Here is a 17,691-nt window from a genome sequence, read left to right on the forward strand (position 1 = left end):
TAGTAACGCTCAATGGAGGTCAAATGAGGAAGATATTAACCAGATAACCATATAACAATAACAGCACGGAAACAGGCCATCTCGGCCCTTCTAATCGGTGCCGAACACTTATTCTCCCCTAGTCCCATCTACCTGCACTCAGACCATAACCCTCCATTCCTTTCCCGTCCATGTACCTATCCAATTAATTTTTTTAATGATAAAATCGAACCTGCCTACACCACTTCCACTGGAAGCTCATTCCACACTGCTACCACTCTATGTGTAAAGTGGTTCCCCCTCATGTTACCCCTTCTGTTTCTTAATTCTCAAGTCATGTCCTCTTGTTTGAATCTTCCCTACTCTCAATGGGAAAAGCTTATCCACGTCAACTCTGTCTATCCCTCTCAGCATTTTAACGACCTCTATCAAGTCCCCCCCCTTAACCTTCTGCGCTCCAAAGAATATAGACCTAACTTGTTCAACCTTACTCTGTAACTTGGTTGCTGAAACCCAGACAACCTTCTAGTAAATCTCCTCTGTACTCTCTCTATTTTGTTGACATCCTTCCTATAATTAAGCGACCAAACTTGTAAACCATACTCCAGAATTGGCCTCACCAATGCCTTGTACAATTTTAACATTACTTCCCAACTTCTATACTCAATGCTCTGATTTATAAAGGCCAGCACACCAAAAGCTTTCTTTACCACCCTATCTACATGAGATTCCACCTTCAGGAAACTATGCACGGTTATTCCTAGATCTCTCTGTTCAACTGCATTTCTCAATTCGCTTCCATTTACCATGTACGACTTATTTTGATTTGTCCTGCCAAGATGTAGCACCTTACACTTATCAGCATTAAACTCCATCTTGCATCTTTCTGCCCACTCTTCCAAATGGCCTAAATCTCTCTGTAGACTTTGAAAATCTATTTAATTATCCACAACACCACCTATCATAGTATCATCTGCATACTTACTAATCCAATTTACCACACCATCATCCAGATCATTGATATACATGACAAACAACAGTGGACCCAACACAGATCCCTGAGGCACCCCACTAGTCACCGGCCTCCAACCTGACAAACAGCCATCCACCATTACTCTCTGGCATTTCCCATTCAGCCACTGTTGAATCAATCTTGCAACTCAACCATTAATACCCAACAATTGAACCTGCTTAACCAACCTTCCATGTGGAACCTTGTCAAAGGCCTTACTGAAGTCCATATAGACAACATCCACTGCTTTACCCTCATCAATTTCCCGTGTAATCTCTTCAGAAAATTCAAGAAGATTAGTCAAACATGACCTTGCCACAATATTTTTTAAATGTCAGTTTTTTTTTTAGTAAATATCTCGGGAAATAATTGACCAAATTTATAGAGGATTGGATCTTTGCAATCATAAGGAAAATTTCTACCAGCAGATGTAAAAATGTCTCTGTTATTGAAACGTCAGCAGCTGGGCAGCGGTCAGCTTTGAAAACAAAGGTCAGATTGGTCAACAATTTTAATTAAAAAGTCGGGAAAATAATGTACGGAATGTACAGAGGAGTGGATTTCTAAAATCACAAGGAAAATCTCTACTGAAATATGTAAAAATGTCCCCATTTCGGCATTTGGCTTTCGAGGAGATACGTTTCACAGGCAAAATGACACCCACACACACACACAGTTTTAAAAGTATACTCGACCAAGTGCAGACCCGTTGTGTCTGTTCCCCCAACCCGTGTTTGCGGGGCGGCGGCATGCGACGTCACACACACTAACCACACCCACACACACTACCTACCCCCCTTGATATATTAATATTATTAATTTGCTAATTTTACCCAAAAACTGCCCTATACAATGCCGTGGAGGAGGGGTCGGAGGAGGGGTCGGGGCGCGAGCACCGTCTGAGCTGAGCCAGGATTCAGGGCGCTGGAGTTTCAGGTCGGCGCCGCGCCGCTGGGCTCCGCCCCCATCTGTTGTCAATCACCGGGCAGCTTCGTCATCACTCTCCCCCTCTGCCACTTCATCGCCCGGAGGCGCGCCCTTCTGCAGGTCTTTGTTTCAGAATTGCAGCATCTGCGGGTCATTGTTTCAGAATTGCAGCATCTGCGGGTCTATATTTCACATTTGCTGCATCTGCGCGTCCTTATTTCACATTTGCAGCATCTGCGGGCCTTTATTTCACATTTGCAGCGTCTGCGGGTTTGTTTAATTTCTTCCCGGTGACGGACTCGGTCCTGCCCCCGCATGGATGACGCAGTGCGCATGTGCGCGGTCTGGCACGTCACCGGATGGGCGGCGGCTCCTTCGGCTTCTCGAGTATATTTGGACCGACCTGTTGCAGCGGCGGATGAGGGGATTCAGGGCCGCTGTCGGGAGACTCAGGGCCGGGTAGCGAGGACAGCAGATTGACATCCATCGGTGAGTATTTTGTCCGCCGATCCCCAGTGGGCGGGTCCATTGAAGTCAATAGGGGCGAAGCCATAGGTGGCCATCTTAACTACTGGCAGTCTCCCATTGAAGCCAATAGGGGTGAAGCCATAGGTGGCCATCTTAACTACTGGCAGTCTCTAATTGACTACTGGCAGTCTCTAATTGAAGTTAAGAGGGGTGAAGCCATAGGTGGCCATCTTAACTACTCGCAGTCTCTCATTGAAGTCAATGGGAGTGAAGCCATAGGCGGCCATCTTAAGTACTGGCAGTCCGGGCGGGGAGACTCGGGGCCGGGGGGCGAGGACATCAGATTGACATCCATCCATCCATCCATCGGTGAGTATTTTGTCCACCGCTCCCCAGTGGACGGCTCTAATCTTGCGGAGAGACTTGGGTTAAATTCCCCCATTGAATGTGAGTTGCTCTTGCCTGTGAGGACATTGAAATTATTGTTGTGACTAAATGTGTCCCAGTGATAGTTTGAAGCAGGAAAGTCATGTTGAGCAACAGCTGCTGCTGCGTTTTGTCATTGGATGTGTTGGTGGAGTTTCATGCTGCATCCATCACACACACTTGTATAACGTTGTAACCAACACGTGATGTGTTGAATGAGCTGAGCAGTCTGCTGGAGTCAAAGCAAATGTCCCAGTTTGTTTTGCACTTGCTAAATGGCTCAATGTTCAGGGAACTATTTCATAATGAAACTGTCATCTTGTTATTTCTGGTTTCAGATATTTTTGCTGAAAAAACCTCTTCATTTGCCAGAGTAAAGGCCTTTCTGAGCCTTCTGTAAGGAGAGTTGCACATTTTTATCGCCATCTGGTCGTCAAGTCAAGAGAGTTTCTAGTCTGAAGAAGGGTTTCGGCCGGATCGCTCCATAGATGCTGTTGCACCCGCTGAGTTTCTCCAGCACTTTTGTCTACCTTGGATTTTCCAGCATCAGCAGTTCCTACTTAAAGAGTTTATTGGCATGTGTCCCAGATAGGACAATGAAATTCTTGCTTGCTGCTGCACAATAGAATATTGTCGGCATCAATACAGATCAGATCAATACAATACAATACAATACCATTTATTTGTCATTTGAACCTCACATGAGGTTCAAACGAAATTTGGTTTCTGCAGCCATACAAGAAAAGAACCAAGACACACACCAACACAATTTACACAAACATCCATCACAGTGCATCCCTCCTCACTGTGATTGAAGGCAAAGTCTTGTCTCTCCCCTGCTCTCCATTCCCCTCCCGAAGTCAAAGTCAAAGTCCCCGGCGGGCGCTAGCAAGTCCGCGGCCATTCAAAGCCGCGCCGGGCGATGTAAGACCCCGCTACAGGTCACTCTCAACCCCGCAATTCGAGCGGGAGAAGTCGCCGTTGCCGGGTCCCCGCAAAGCAGTCTCCCACCGGGGACCCGCGAGCTCCCGGTGTCACCATCCACCGGAGTCGGGTCGCAGCCGTGCGCCACCGCAGCTCTCCACACTCTGAACTCCTCACGCTCCGAAGCTGGCCAGCTCCACGATGGTAGGTCCGCAGCTCGGTGACTTGAGCCCCCAGGTCGGTCCAGCTGGAGGCCGCTCCACGGTGCTAGGCCCCAACGACAACGGAGACCCGCCAGGGAAAAGGTCGGGTCTCTGTGAAGGGAAGAGATATAAAAGTTTCCCCACCTACCCCCCGCACCCCACATATACACATTTAAAAGCCCACTACAAACTATACCCTCAACGGGATAAACAAAACACACAGACAGATTGCAGAGGCCGCTGAGACGTCCGTCGCGCCGCCCATCAATGTGTCCATATACCATAGAATATATATAAATTTATACACACACGTAAATAAACAGATACAGTGCAATAGGCTGAGTTTTGTCATTGGATGGTTTGTGTAGATTCATGTTGCTCAATGACACAGATCTATAAATTTGTAAAGTAAAGGTTGGAGTTTGTTCCAGTTACAAAATGGCCGAACATTCACGGTAATTATTTATAATTAAATTGGGGCGTCAGATGTTGAACCTGTTATTTCTGTTTTCATTTATTTTTGTCCAGTAACTTCCTCTTGCCAGAGTAAATGAGTGTTGTTCGTTTTTGTCGCCCTCTGGTCACAGCGGAGAGAGCGACCCCAGGAGACGGTACAACAGAATGGTGGCAAGAGGAAAATATACTTTGTGGATTTGTAGCATGGAAGGCATTTTGTACATATTTGAATAATGAACCGAGAACTAGCGAGTTGGGACTGTCGGGTATATGAGTGGTATATTTGCACAAATCTATTGACCAGGATGACGTGACTTTTGCAACTTTTTTTGGCCAAGGAAATTTAAAGAAACATTGCTATTCCAGAAGGTCTGAGGAATAAGCTGCCATGCTGGAAACACTCAGCAGTTTGATCGGCATTTGATTACAGTCCCAGTTCTGATAATGGGTCATCCAACATTGCACTTTCCACTGTTTTCAGTATTTACTATTTTAATCAATGAAGTAAATGCACTTTGTCTTTATTACACTGTAGAAATAATGGTAGTGATTTGTGCTTGTCCCGATCCCACACAACGGTAAGATAAACAATTATGTTTGATTCAGACGTTAGAGGTTGTTTAAAGGTAGAGAGAGATCACCTGTCCACAGCTGGGATAGTTTAGGAGCAGAGGTAGTACCATTTAATGCAGAATTGTATCTTTCAGCTATGATAATAGAGAATGTCTGCAAGATAGAAAAGGATCATCACTGTTTGTTGAGGATAAATCAGTTGGAGAGCTGAGTGCTGAGAGGAACATATGTGGTGGTCAACAGTTCAGTAGTTCAATATGTAACTGTACAGTGAAATTCTTTTAGCACATGTAGGCATCGGCATTTTCAAAGTCCAAATTTGGTCCGCCCGCGAGCTCGATGTCCTGGTGCAGTTCCTGTGCACTGACCACCCTCTCCTCAGACATCTTTGTGTCCCGAGGGGCGACTTCACCTTTATTGAAGGGCTGTAGGCATGAACCCAGTTCACCCTCCTACTGGGCCACTCGTCGCGCCTGACGTCTTCAGTTCTCCCCCGGTAACGCCGTCCGATGAACCTTTGGGTGGGTTTGAGCAGCGTCCTGTAGAGATGAGACGGATGATTCTACTATGAAGTGGGACTGGTGGTGGTACTGCAGACATCACCTGACATCATGGACACCCTGCAGAGTCCAGGCCTGGGATATAATCCTTCTATTGTGGAATGGGAACTCCAGGGCTGTGTCATGGGGACAGTGGGGACTACAGTTTCCAGTAGAGTTGAGATATTTGCAATTGGCCCATGAAATGGTTGATTTCCCCTTCCAGCTAGTGAGTATCATAGCGATGTGGAAGTTTTCGTCCTGGGTGGCAGGGTTGTGTTTGGAAGAGGGCCAGCAGAGTGTGGCGGTAATTCCCCATCCGAGGGTATTTCCTCCCTTTCCTGTGAGTTGGCGCCTCCAGTCAGATGAGGCGTGGATGTTGTGCGTTGACGTTGTTTGGTCTGGAATAATGATACTCTGATCAGGGGATTTGAAAGCTTCGAGTATCTGGCACAGATGATGAATTGGGTCTTTGGGTAGATCAGCTAAAAGGCATTTGGAATGCAGGTCAGACAAGAGGTCAGGTGGTCTACTCCTGCGCTTGTTATTTGGTTCTTGAGTTACATAGGTATACCATAGCTTTTTGTTTTCAATGTGGTGTTTTTCCCATCTCCTCTATATTGCTGATGTTTGATGCTTCTGTTCCAGGAAATAGGAACGCACGGGTATTTTACCTGGCGAGACGCAGGAGGAGATGGGCCCGGTATCACCCCCATAGAGCCCGAAGCCTCGAAGTGGCGCAACTAGTCAAATGGCCTGAGGCCTGCAAGACGGCAGTCTGGCATCAGTTCGACGCGGACGTCGACAAGGTGCTAGAAGCAACTGCGAAGGGAGACGTGGACCGAAGGCTGCGGACGATGACGCCTTTCAACTTCAATGTGGTGTTTTTCCCATCTCCTCTATATTGCTGATGTTTGATGCTTCTGTTCCAGGAAATAGGAACGCACGGGTATTTTACCTGGCGAGACGCAGGAGGAGATGGGCCCGGTATCACCCCCATAGAGCCCGAAGCCTCGAAGTGGCGCAACTAGTCCCTCGGAACAGTTCTCCGGAGAAGGTTCGAGTCAAATGGCCTGACGCCTGCAAGACGGCAGTCTGGCATCAGTTCGACGCGGACGTTCTCCCCCGGTAACGCCGTCCGATGAACCTTCAATGTGGTGTTTTTCCCATCTCCTCTATATTGCTGATGTTTGATGCTTCTGTTCCAGGAAATAGGAACGCACGGGTATTTTACCTGGCGAGACGCAGGAGGAGATGGGCCCGGTATCACCCCCATAGAGCCCGAAGCCTCGAAGTGGCGCAACTAGTCCCTCGGAACAGTTCTCCGGAGAAGGTTCGAGTCAAATGGCCTGAGGCCTGCAAGACAGCAGTCTGGCATCAGTTCGACGCGGACGTCGACAAGGTGCTAGAAGCAACTGCGAAGGGAGACGTGGACCGAAGGCTGCGGACGATGACGCCTTTCAACTTTAAACCCAAGCTCCCAAGCCACCATTTGCAGTCAATAGTGCATTTCAACTTCAAGCCAAACCACAAAAGCCACCCTTTGCAGTAGGAAGTGCCTTTCAACTACTTGCCACCATTTGCAGTAAGTAGTGTCTTTCAACTTAAAGCCAAAGCATCCAAGCCATCATTTGCATTAAGTAGTGCCTTTCAACTTCCAGCAAAGCACACAAGCCACCATTTGCAGTAAGTAGTGCCTTACAACTTCAAGCCAAAGCACTCAAACAACCATTTGCAAGAAAGTATCTCCCCTCCCTCCAGCAGGGGCAGCAGAGAGTATGGTTAATATTTTAAACTTCAAGCCAAAGCCCCTAAGCCACTATTTGCAGTAAGTAGTGCCTTTCAACCTTAAAACAAAGCTCCCAAGCCACCATTTGCAGTAAATAGTGCATTTCAACTTCAAGCCAAAGCACCCAAGCCACCCTTTGCTGTAAGTGGTGCCTTTCAACTTCATGCCACCATTTGAAGTAAGTAGTGCCTTTCAACTTCAAGGCAAAGCACCCAAGCCACCATTTGCAGTAAGTAGTGCCTTGTTTTATAGTCCCGCCCCCTCCCTCCAGCAGGGGCACCAGAGAGAATGGTGATTGTTTTAAAAACATTAATATCTCTCTGATTTGTCATCGATGGGAAAAAATCCTCCGCACCCGTAAGGCGGAGCGGGGCTTTCAGCGAGATAGCCAAAAATGACGGCCGTAGGTTGTGGCGTTCTGTCGTAAATCGCAGCGCAGTGAGCCAAAAGCGGTCAAGATCAGAGATTTAGTAATATAGATAGATAGATTTAAAATATTTATATAGGACATTTAAAAAACAACTCTCGTTGGCCAAAGTGCTTTACATTTGTTATAAGAATAGTATAAACAAACAAACTAAATACATATAGCCCTCGCTCAGTGGACGTCATGAAAGGCTTGAGAGTATAGATAAGTTTTTAGTCTTGCCTTAAAGGAGTCGATGGAGGGGGCACTTCTGATGGGAAGGGTCAGTCTAGGAGCTGCAACTGCAAAGTTGCGATCGCCCCTATGCTTATGCCTAGACCGCGGGATATTCAGCAGCCCCAAGTCGGCCGATCTGAAGGACCTGGAGGTAGAGTGGTGGGTGGGAAGACTTTTAATGAAGGAGGGGGCAAGCCCATTGAGGGCTTTGTGGACATAGAGGAAGGTTTTGAAATGTATACGGAACCGCACAGGGAGTCAGTGGAGAGAGGCCAGAATCGGGGTGATGTGGTCCCTTTTTCGGGTGCCCGTCAGGAGTCTCGCTGCGGCGTTTTGGACCAGTTGCAGGCGGGACTGGGAAGATTGGCTGATGCCAGTGTAAAAAGAGTTGCAGTAATCTAGGAGATAAATGTGTGGATGATCTTTTCGAGGTCATCAAAGTGGAGGTATTGTTTTAATTTAGCTATCGTCCGAAGCGGAAAGAAGCTAGCTTTTACCACGGCATTGACTTGTTTGTCAAATTTCAATGCTGAATCAAATATCACGCCGAGGTTTTTAAATATGATCGCGGCTCATTTGGCGGGAACCTCAACCTCACATTCCCGGAGACCCCGGTAACCATTCCAGGCAACCTAGCTTGCCTGGAATGGATCTGACTTTACCCTGGGACAAAACATTCTCTGCTTTCATCACCTCTGAGAACCTAAATAAAACGGCGAGTGATGCCGCACATCTCCCTTCTCCCTTTCTCTCTCACAGCACCCTTACTGCTATACGCTCTCTGAAATGTTACTCTCTCTCCGACCCTCTCTATTCTCCATCTCCGCTCCACCTTCTTTCTGTCAACCTCTCTCCCCTTAACCCACCCTCCCCTCTTACTCTCACTGCCTCTCCCTCCGGTTCACTGTATGTCTCTGACATTTCCCTCTGTGCCAACCTACTCGCTCGGAACTCCCTTCTCTCCTCATATTCCCACCCTCCCTTTGATTGTTCAATATCTCTTCCTCTTTCTTCTTCTCTGCTATCACACCTTTTCATCGTTATATTCCCCATCTTTCTCTCTCCTATTACCCCCTCACCTCCTGCTCGCCTTTACTTCTCTCTCCAACGCCTTCTCTTGCGAAGTGCGATGAAAAGGATTAGCCACCATGGGATGTAAATGTGAAGCAGGGAGAGGAGGGCGAGAGTTTGGGGGCCTTTTCCCCCACTGTATACACGAAAAATCACCACCCCTACCCCCTTATCCAGAGTCTACATGATGGTCAACATCTACACTGGTGGTGGTGTTTCAGATCAGAGAGAGAATGGAGAGGGAGAGGGGCGAGGGACAGAGGCGAGTGAGAGGGGGGTGGGGGATAAGGGGGGGGGTGTGACGATAACAGGGAGAGGCGGAGATAGAGAGGGGAGTGGGAGATGTAGAGAGAGGGAGGGGGTTAGTTAGATAGAGGGAGGAAAGGAAGGCAGTTAGAGAGAGGGGATGAGGACAAGAGAGAGTGACGAGGGGGAGAGAGAGGGCGTAGAGAGAGGGGGAGAGAGGGAGAGGAGGTAGGGAAGGGAGGGGGAGGGGAGACATAGTGGGGAGAGAGAATTAGAGCAAGAGAGGAAGAGAGATCCATGAGGTCACAGGAAGAGCGAGGGGAATGATTGGGAGGTGAGTGAGAGGGGGAGACAGATGGGGGAGAAAGACTGAGAGAGAGAGAGAGAGAGAATGCAAAAGGCGGGGAGAGGGTGAGGGGTGGAGAGAGAGAGAGGAGAGAAAGAGAGAGAGGGGCGAGTGTGGGAGAGAGAGAGGGGAGAGCGAGAGAAGGGAGAGAGTGGAGGGAGCATGGGGAGGGAGAAAGGAGAGAGAGAAGGGGCGGGGAAAGAGAGGGGAGAGTGTGGGAGAAGAGAGAGGGAGGGGAGAGAGACATGGATGAGAGAGCTGGTAAGAGAGGGGAGAGTTTAGCTTTTAGCTTAACAGTCTAGTTAATTTAGTGAAATTAGAGGAGAGGGAGACATGGGGTGACAGGGTGACACAAAAAGAGGGGAGAGAGGATGAGAGGGAAGGGGTAGTGAGAGAGAGTTAGAGAGTGAGGAAAGGGGAAATGGAATGCAGAGGGGGAGTGAAAGAGAGAGGGAGAAAGAGAGAGAGATAACAAGAGGAGGGACAAAGAGGGAGAGAGAGAGGGGGTATCAAATATTAGTTTATTTTAATTTATTATTGTCAATTCTAATAATGTGGGAGGTACGCGGTTAGAAAGATGGGGGGAGAGGGAGAGAGAGAGAGAGAGAGAGAGAGAGAGAGAGAGAGAGAGAGAGAGAGAGAGAGAGAGAGAGAGAGAGAGAGAGAGAGAGAGAGAGAGGAGAGCGAGAGAGATAGAAGAGAGAGAGCGAGGAGAGAGAGAGAGAGAGAGAGAGAGAGAGAGATAGAGAGAGAGAGAGAGAGAGAGATAATATGAGGGGGAGGGGGAGGGGGGGAGGAAGAGAGGGGCTAACCAAATTAGTTTAATATCTTGTACTTTGATTATGAAGGGATTAGAGAATGTATCAAATATTAAAGTTGAAGAAAGAATTGCAGATGCTGGAAAATCGAAGGTAGCCAAAAATGCTGGAGATTATCAGCGGGTGAGGCAGCATCTATGGATCGAAGGAATGTGGGGGGGGGGGGGGTAGGGGTGGGAAGAAGAAATGAAACGGGGGAGACAGTGGGCGGTTGGAGAGCTGGGAAGGGGGAGGGGAAGGATGGAGAAGGCAAGGACTACCTGGAATTGGAGAAGTCAATGTTCATACCATGGGGTGTAAACTACCCAAGGAAAATATGAGGTGCTGTTCCTCCAATTTGCTGTGGAACTCACTCTGGCCGTTGAGGAGGCTCACGACAGAAAAGTCGGATACGGAATGGGAGGGGGAGTTGAAGGGCTGAGCCACCGGGAGATCAGGTTGGTTATTGCTGTAAAGAAGAGTCATGAACACACTGTGTCTTTACTACTATTTATTGATCATACACAAACGTTGCTGCCCTAGCTGTACGTGGTCTGTCACAGGAGCTAGAGAGAGATCAATGGGTGGGGAGGTTGCAATTATATTTCTGATATGGGGAGTGGTTAGTAGTGGTGAGGTCACTATATTAAAGGTACATGCACATGTCATCTACATCCTTCCCCTTGGAAACAAAAAGCAATGCAGTAGTGACGAGGCGACCACGTCTCATACGCTACGAGCAGGTAAGCAAACAGTTAAACAAACAGTTGAGCAAGCAGATAAGCAAATTCACCATAGCGGACAGGCGGCTTAACCAGCCGCCCGGACCGGGTACGCAGCTCGCTCTCTGCCCCCTCTGCAGGAAGAGCAGGGGCCGGAGCGGGAGCGGGTGACCGAAACGGGGACCCTGGAGGGGAAAGAGGCGCATCTGCGGGTGGACGGGCAGGCGAACGAGGGATGGCAGGTGGAGAGCGGGGCTGGAAGAGCTGAGATGGCAGGGTACGAGGCATGCGTGGGGCGGCAGGCAGTGTGGCGGACAACGGAGGGGAGAAAGGGTCGGCAGGTGGTGGTGGGGGCTCGTTGACAAACCGCAGATGTTGGCGGGACCGGCGGTAGATGGTACCGTCGTGGTCGACCAGGTAGGACCGCGGCGAACCAGCATTACCGACGACGGTGGCAAGCTTGGAGTGACCGGAGGGGGACTGCATCCGGCCGACTTGACCGGGGAACAGACGCGGGAAGGGACGGCAGGACTTGTCGTGGGAGCGCTTTTGCACCTCGTGCTTGAGGGCAATGCGCTCCTGGACAGCAGCGGGCTGGAGAACAGAGGGAACGAGGGACCGCTGGGTCACAGGGAGTGGAGGTCTCGTAGTGCGAGACATCAGCCGCTGTGCTGGCGAGCCCAAGGCAAAGTCGCCGGAGATGTTTCGAAGTTTGAGGAGGGCCAGGTTAAAGTCGGAGTTAGACAATCTGCAATGCTCCAGCAAGTCCTTAGCACTGCGGACAGCGCGCTCCGCCAGGCCGTTGCTCTGCGGGTACTCTGGACTGCTGGTGTAGTGTCGGACGTTCCAGCTGGCAGCGAAACCCCGATACTGGTGAGCTGGCTGCCGTGTCAGATTGGAGGCTCGCCGGGGAGCCGAACGTGGCGAAGTGGCGGCGCAGCTTCCCCATGACGGCCGAAGAGGTGAGGGAGTGCAGCTGGCCGACCTCGAACCAGCTGGAATAAGAGTGAACGAGGACCAGGAAGTGCTTGCCACGCAACTCGAAAATGTCAGTGGCGTCCGCCATCCAGGGCAGTTCAGGGGCAGGCTGTTGCAGAAGCGGCTGGCGTTGCTGATGGGGAGCGAGGCTATATTGCAGGTAGAGCGGGCGGAGACCCTCTCCCGAATGTCTTGGGCCATTTCGGGCCAGTAGAACTGACTGGGCGTGGGACAGAGTGGCCTCGGCCCCAGGATGACCGCGGTGGGCGGACTGAAAATAGTGGTCCCGCAGCGCAGCGGGCACAGGCCACCTTGTGTCCTTTCACCACCACGCCGTCGTGCAGCACGAGCTCATCACGGACCAGGAAGTAGGGCACGGCACCGGCCGGCAAGGATGAACGTCGGTCAGGCCAGCCCTGCCGGATGACGTCGGCAAGCTGCTGCAGGGCAGGATCCTTGGCAGTGTGCTTGACCAGGGACTGCATCTGCTGTGAAGGCACAATGTTAACGTTAAGCACCATCAGATCAGACGATTCGTATGGGTGGCGATCAGTGGACGATAGTGGCGCGCGGGACAGCGTGTCGGCCACGAACATGTCCTTGCCCTTGCGATACACAATTTTAAAAGTGAAGCGCTGGATCTGCAGCATCATGCGCTGCAACCGGTAAGAGGCAACGTGGATTGGCTTGTTTAGGATGGTGACCAACGGCTGGTGGTCGGTCTCGATCGTGAAGTTGCTGCCCAGAATGTAGTCCTTGAACTTGGAGCAAGCAAATACCACGGCAAGCTGTTCCTTCTAAATCTGAGCGTAGCGCTGCTCGGCAGGGGTCATGGTGCGGGACGCATAGGAAACGGGCAGCTGCAGGCCATCGTGGAGCTGCAGGCAGGCGGCACCAAGACCGAATTTGGAAGCGTCGCAGGTGAGAACGATGGACGCTGTAGCTCGAAGAATTTAAGAGTGGGGGTACTGACCAGTCTAGACTTCAGGACGTCAAAAGCTTTTTGGTGATGCGGGAACCAGGCCCAGGCAGTGTCCTTCTTGATTAGCTCCCTCAGGGGCGCACTCAGCTCGCTGAGGTCGGGGATGAACTTGCCCAGGTAATTGACCATGCCCAGGAAACGCTGCAGACTGGGCACGTCGGTGGGTGAGGACATCCCGGAGACAGCATCCAAGAGTGAAAAAATGCTGGTCTCCCCCTGGGATGAACTGGTATCAGACAAAGGGAGTTCGTCAGGCTGGTACTGGGAACCAGGCTCACTATCAGCTTGAGCAAGGTTGTTTAACATTCTCCGTGGAGCGGGAACTGGCTTCCCACGGGAGCGGCAAGCTGCAGAGAAATGGTTTAACTTCCTGCAAAAATTACATGTTTTGCCCAAGGTAGGGCACACATTAAACTGATGGGAGGCAAAATTGCAGTTGGGGCAACGTCGTGGGCTGTCGCCCCCGGGTGCAGGGGAAACCCGTTGCCGTGGCGGGCCAGCGTACCGCCGGCGGCCAGCAGCACTTGCAAAGTTAATGTCATGATCAGCAGGCGATAGTGCCGAGGCGACAGCCTCAGCCATGCGGGCGGCGTGCAGAGCCTCGTCCAGTGACAGGTCGGGCTTCCGCAGAAGTTCAGCCCTTAGCTTTACATCTAGAAGGCCATATACTAGAATGTCCCGCATCACTTGATCGGGGGTCAGTGCGTCCAGGCGACAACGCCTGGCCATGCGTCGCAACGCGGCGATATAGTTGCCGATTGACTCTCCAGGGATCTGACGCCGGCTGAACATTTTAAAACGCTCTAAGATGCAGTTAGTGGGGATGTCGCACATCGCGGTAAACTTAGCCATAAGACATACCGGGGTTGAGCATCTTCACCTGCACCATAGACAAACGATTCAGATCGTTCAAGGGCATCGGGACCAGCCAGGTTGAGGAGCAGAGAAGCCCGCATTTCAGCGGTGGCAGCAGGATGGGCGATCGTCACGTAGTGCTGGAAATCGCGTCTAAAGACACCCCACCGATGGGCAATGTCTGAGTCGAAGACAAGCACATCGGGCTTGCGGCAAGAGGTAGCCATGGCACGGGAGATAGAACAATGGATAGGGAACTGGGTCAAAAGTAAATAAAACCCGACAAACAGGAGGCGCAGAGGTACGATTGTGACACCATGTAAAGAAGAGTCATGAACACACTGTGTCTTTACTACTATTTATTGATAATACACAAACGTTGCTGCCCTAGCTGTACGTGGTCTGTCACAGGAGCTAGAGAGAGATCAATGGGTGGGGAGGTTCGAATTATACTTCTGATATGGGGAGTGGTTAGTAGTGGTGAGGTCACTATATTAAAGGTACATGCACATGTCATCTACATTGCGAACTGTGCGGCGGTGCTGGACGAAGCGATCGCCAAGCCTACGCTTGGTCTCACCGATGTAGAGCAGTTGACTCCTAGAGCAGCGGTTGCAGTAGATGCGGTTGGAGGAGGTGCAGGTGAACCTCTGCCGCACCTGGAAACACTGCTTAGGTCCATGGATGGAGTCAAGGGGCGAGGTAAAGCGACAAGTGTAGCATTTCCTGCGATTGCAAGGGTCAGTACCAGGGGAGGTGGTGGTTTGGGTGGGAAGGGACGAATTGACCATGGAGTAATGGAGGGAGCGTGTAGATCAGTGTCATTCATACTATGTCATACTGTGGTTCCACCCACTTATTTAATAAAAGCCCCTTTCTCTTTCTTCCCCAGCCTTGAGTTGTGTGTTAAGATGAAGTTACCTACGCTGTATTGCTTTAAAAAGTATTTGGATCTTAATCACTGCACGTGAGTTAAGTCATTCCAACATGCGGTCAGAAAAGTCGGACTCACTCCAAGCCTAATTCTATTGCTTTTATTTTATTTTTTTGTTTTGTGTCCAGTATATGTTTTACTATGGATTCTGCTCTCAGGAAACCAGAGATCCTGGTATTTGATGGAGACGTCGCAGAACGGTGCCGCATATTTTTTTTTGTTTTTTTTGTTTTTGTTTATTTTATTAGAAGTTAATACAATACAAAACAATACAGTGGCACCTAATTTTAGGTGCCAACTATGTCATACCGTAATCTATTCCATGTACAACCTCTGGTTTTATGTTATGAGAAGGAAGTAAGCAAGACAAGAAAAATAAAACATTAGAAAGGGGAAAGAGTGGAAAAATAGATGGTAGAAAGTAGAAAAATGTGAAGTGTGTATATAAAAAAATAAATAAATAAAAATAAAATAAAAAAGAAAAGGTAGAAAGTAGAAATAGAAGAGAAGGCCCCTTAAAAGAGAATTTTTCAAATCTATATTCGGAGATGAGGATCTATCCACGTCATGAACTGAAATCAGCAATCCTTATGGTACCGCTGCATCACATGATTCCAAAAAGTCGATGAAAGGAGACCAACTCCTTAAGAATTGGTCATATTTATCTATTAGTCGGAGTCTCATTTCTTCAAGGCGTGCTATGTCCATCATATTCCTAATCCACATTTTAACAGTTGGTATAGCTGTATTTTTCCAAAATTTAAGTATCAATTTCTTTCCAATTATTAACCCATAATTAAAAAAAACATATTGGTCTTTATTTAAAGTGGTATCTTCTCCTATTATTCCAAATATAATCCATTCCATTTTGTGTTCTATTCTTGACTTGAAGAGCTTTGTAAATATATCGAATATATCACTCCAAAATGTATTCAACTTTGTACATCCTACAAATTAATGTTAAATTAGCGTTTTGAAACAAACATTTATCGCATCTGGGAGAGACGTTTGGATAAAATTTATTCAACCTCGTTTTTTAATAATATAGTCTATCTAATAATTTGAATTGAATTAAATTATGTCTTGTATTAATAGAACAGTTATGTGTATTCATCAAATACTTTTCCCATCTATCCTTCGAGATCTTTATCATTAGCTCATGTTCCCAATCTTCCCTTAGTGCTTCTGTTGAGGGTGATTCTCCATATAATATATTATTATAAAAGTATGATATTAATTTTTGTGAATCAGCCTTAATATTCATTGCTTCTTCTAAAGGGTCTAAAAATATAGTTTGAAAATCTATGTGTATATTTCTTCATAAAGTCACATACCTGTATATATTTAAAATATTGATTATCCTTCAATTTAAATTTAAATTTTAATTGTTGAAATGATAACAGTTTACCCAATTCATACATATCCCCTACTTTCCTAATCCCCAGTCTATCCCATTGTTGATATGTGTTGTCGATAAGAGAAGGTTTGAATGCGGGGTTGTTCAATAGTGGGGTTAGTACTGATAAATTATTTAATTTCAAGGATACTTTTATTTGTTTCCAAATTCTTATTATATTGTGAATAATTGGGTTCTTCTTATATATTATACTATTCAATTTTATCGGTGAGAGCAGGATCGTTCCTATATCGTGCGGATAGCACTCCTCTTTCATTCTTATCCACTCCAACTGCTGAGTGGAGCTATCCAGCCAGTACATTATGTTCTTAATATGCACTGCCCAGTAGTCATACATAAAATTAGGTAATGATAAACCCCCAACTTCTTTAGATTTGCACAAATGCTTTCGTTGAATTCTATGTGTTCTGTAATCCCATATAAAATTAGTGATAGTGGAATCTAGTTTTTTGAAAAAATATTTTGGAATATATATTGGGATCGCTTCAAACAAATATATTAATTGAGGTAAGAAAGTCATTTTTATAGCGTTAATTCTACCTATCAATGAGAGCGGAAGTGTTTTCCAAAATTTAATCATATCATTCAGTTTATTTAAAAGTGGTATAAAATTGGCACTAAATAATGATTTGTGTCTTCTCGTAATTTGAATACCCAGATACTTGAATTTTTCTGTTGCAATTTTGAAGGGGAATTTTAGTAAATGTCTCGAATCCTGTGGTTTTAAAGACATAATTTCGCTTTTATTCCAATTTATTCTATATCCTGAAAAAGAGCCGAATTCCTCAATTAGTGTTAATAAGGTGGGTATACTCGTTTGTGTATTAGTAATATATAAAAGAATATCATCAGCATATAGTGAAATTTTATTCTTTGAATCCTTAGTGTTATATCCGTGAATATTCGGGTGATTTCTAATCATTTCGGCCAACGGTTCTATCATAAGGGCAAATAGCAATGGTGATAAGGCACACCCTTGCCTATTACCCCTTGATAAGTAAAATTTTGGAGATAGCGTATTGTTAGTTAATATTCTTGCCGTAGGTCCATCGTAAAGTAGTTTAACCCATCTAATAAAATTCTCTCCCATGTTGAATTTTTGGAGTACCTTGTATAAATACTGCCATTCTACTTGATCAAATGCCTTCTCTGCATCCAGCGTGACGACTGAAATATCTTCATTGTCCTCATTATGAGAGTACATTATATTGAAAAGCCTTCTCAAATTATTAAATGATTGTCTTTTGGGTATAAATCCCGTTTGATCCGTATTTATTAAATTGTTAATATAATTATTTAGCCTTCTAGCTAGAATCTTTGCTAACATTTTCTGATCCGTATTTAGTAGTGAAATAGCTCTATAAGAACCCGGTTCGTCTAAATCTTTATCTTTTTTTGGTATAA

The 17,691-nt window shown here is 47.3% G+C and overlaps 1 long non-coding RNA gene across 1 annotated transcript; it reads left to right on the forward strand.

The window, feature by feature from the left end:
• Positions 1–2,602: 2,602 nt before the first annotated feature.
• Positions 2,603–8,023, forward strand: LOC116969196. The gene is made up of 4 exons (XR_004410673.1): positions 2,603–2,755; positions 5,067–5,071; positions 5,803–5,808; positions 8,013–8,023. It is a non-coding gene; the product is annotated as an uncharacterized LOC116969196 (long non-coding RNA).
• Positions 8,024–17,691: the final 9,668 nt, after the last annotated feature.

The sequence above is a fragment of the Amblyraja radiata genome, unplaced genomic scaffold (genome assembly GCF_010909765.2).
Source record: "Amblyraja radiata isolate CabotCenter1 unplaced genomic scaffold, sAmbRad1.1.pri S120, whole genome shotgun sequence".
Taxonomy (NCBI): Eukaryota; Metazoa; Chordata; class Chondrichthyes; order Rajiformes; family Rajidae; genus Amblyraja; species Amblyraja radiata.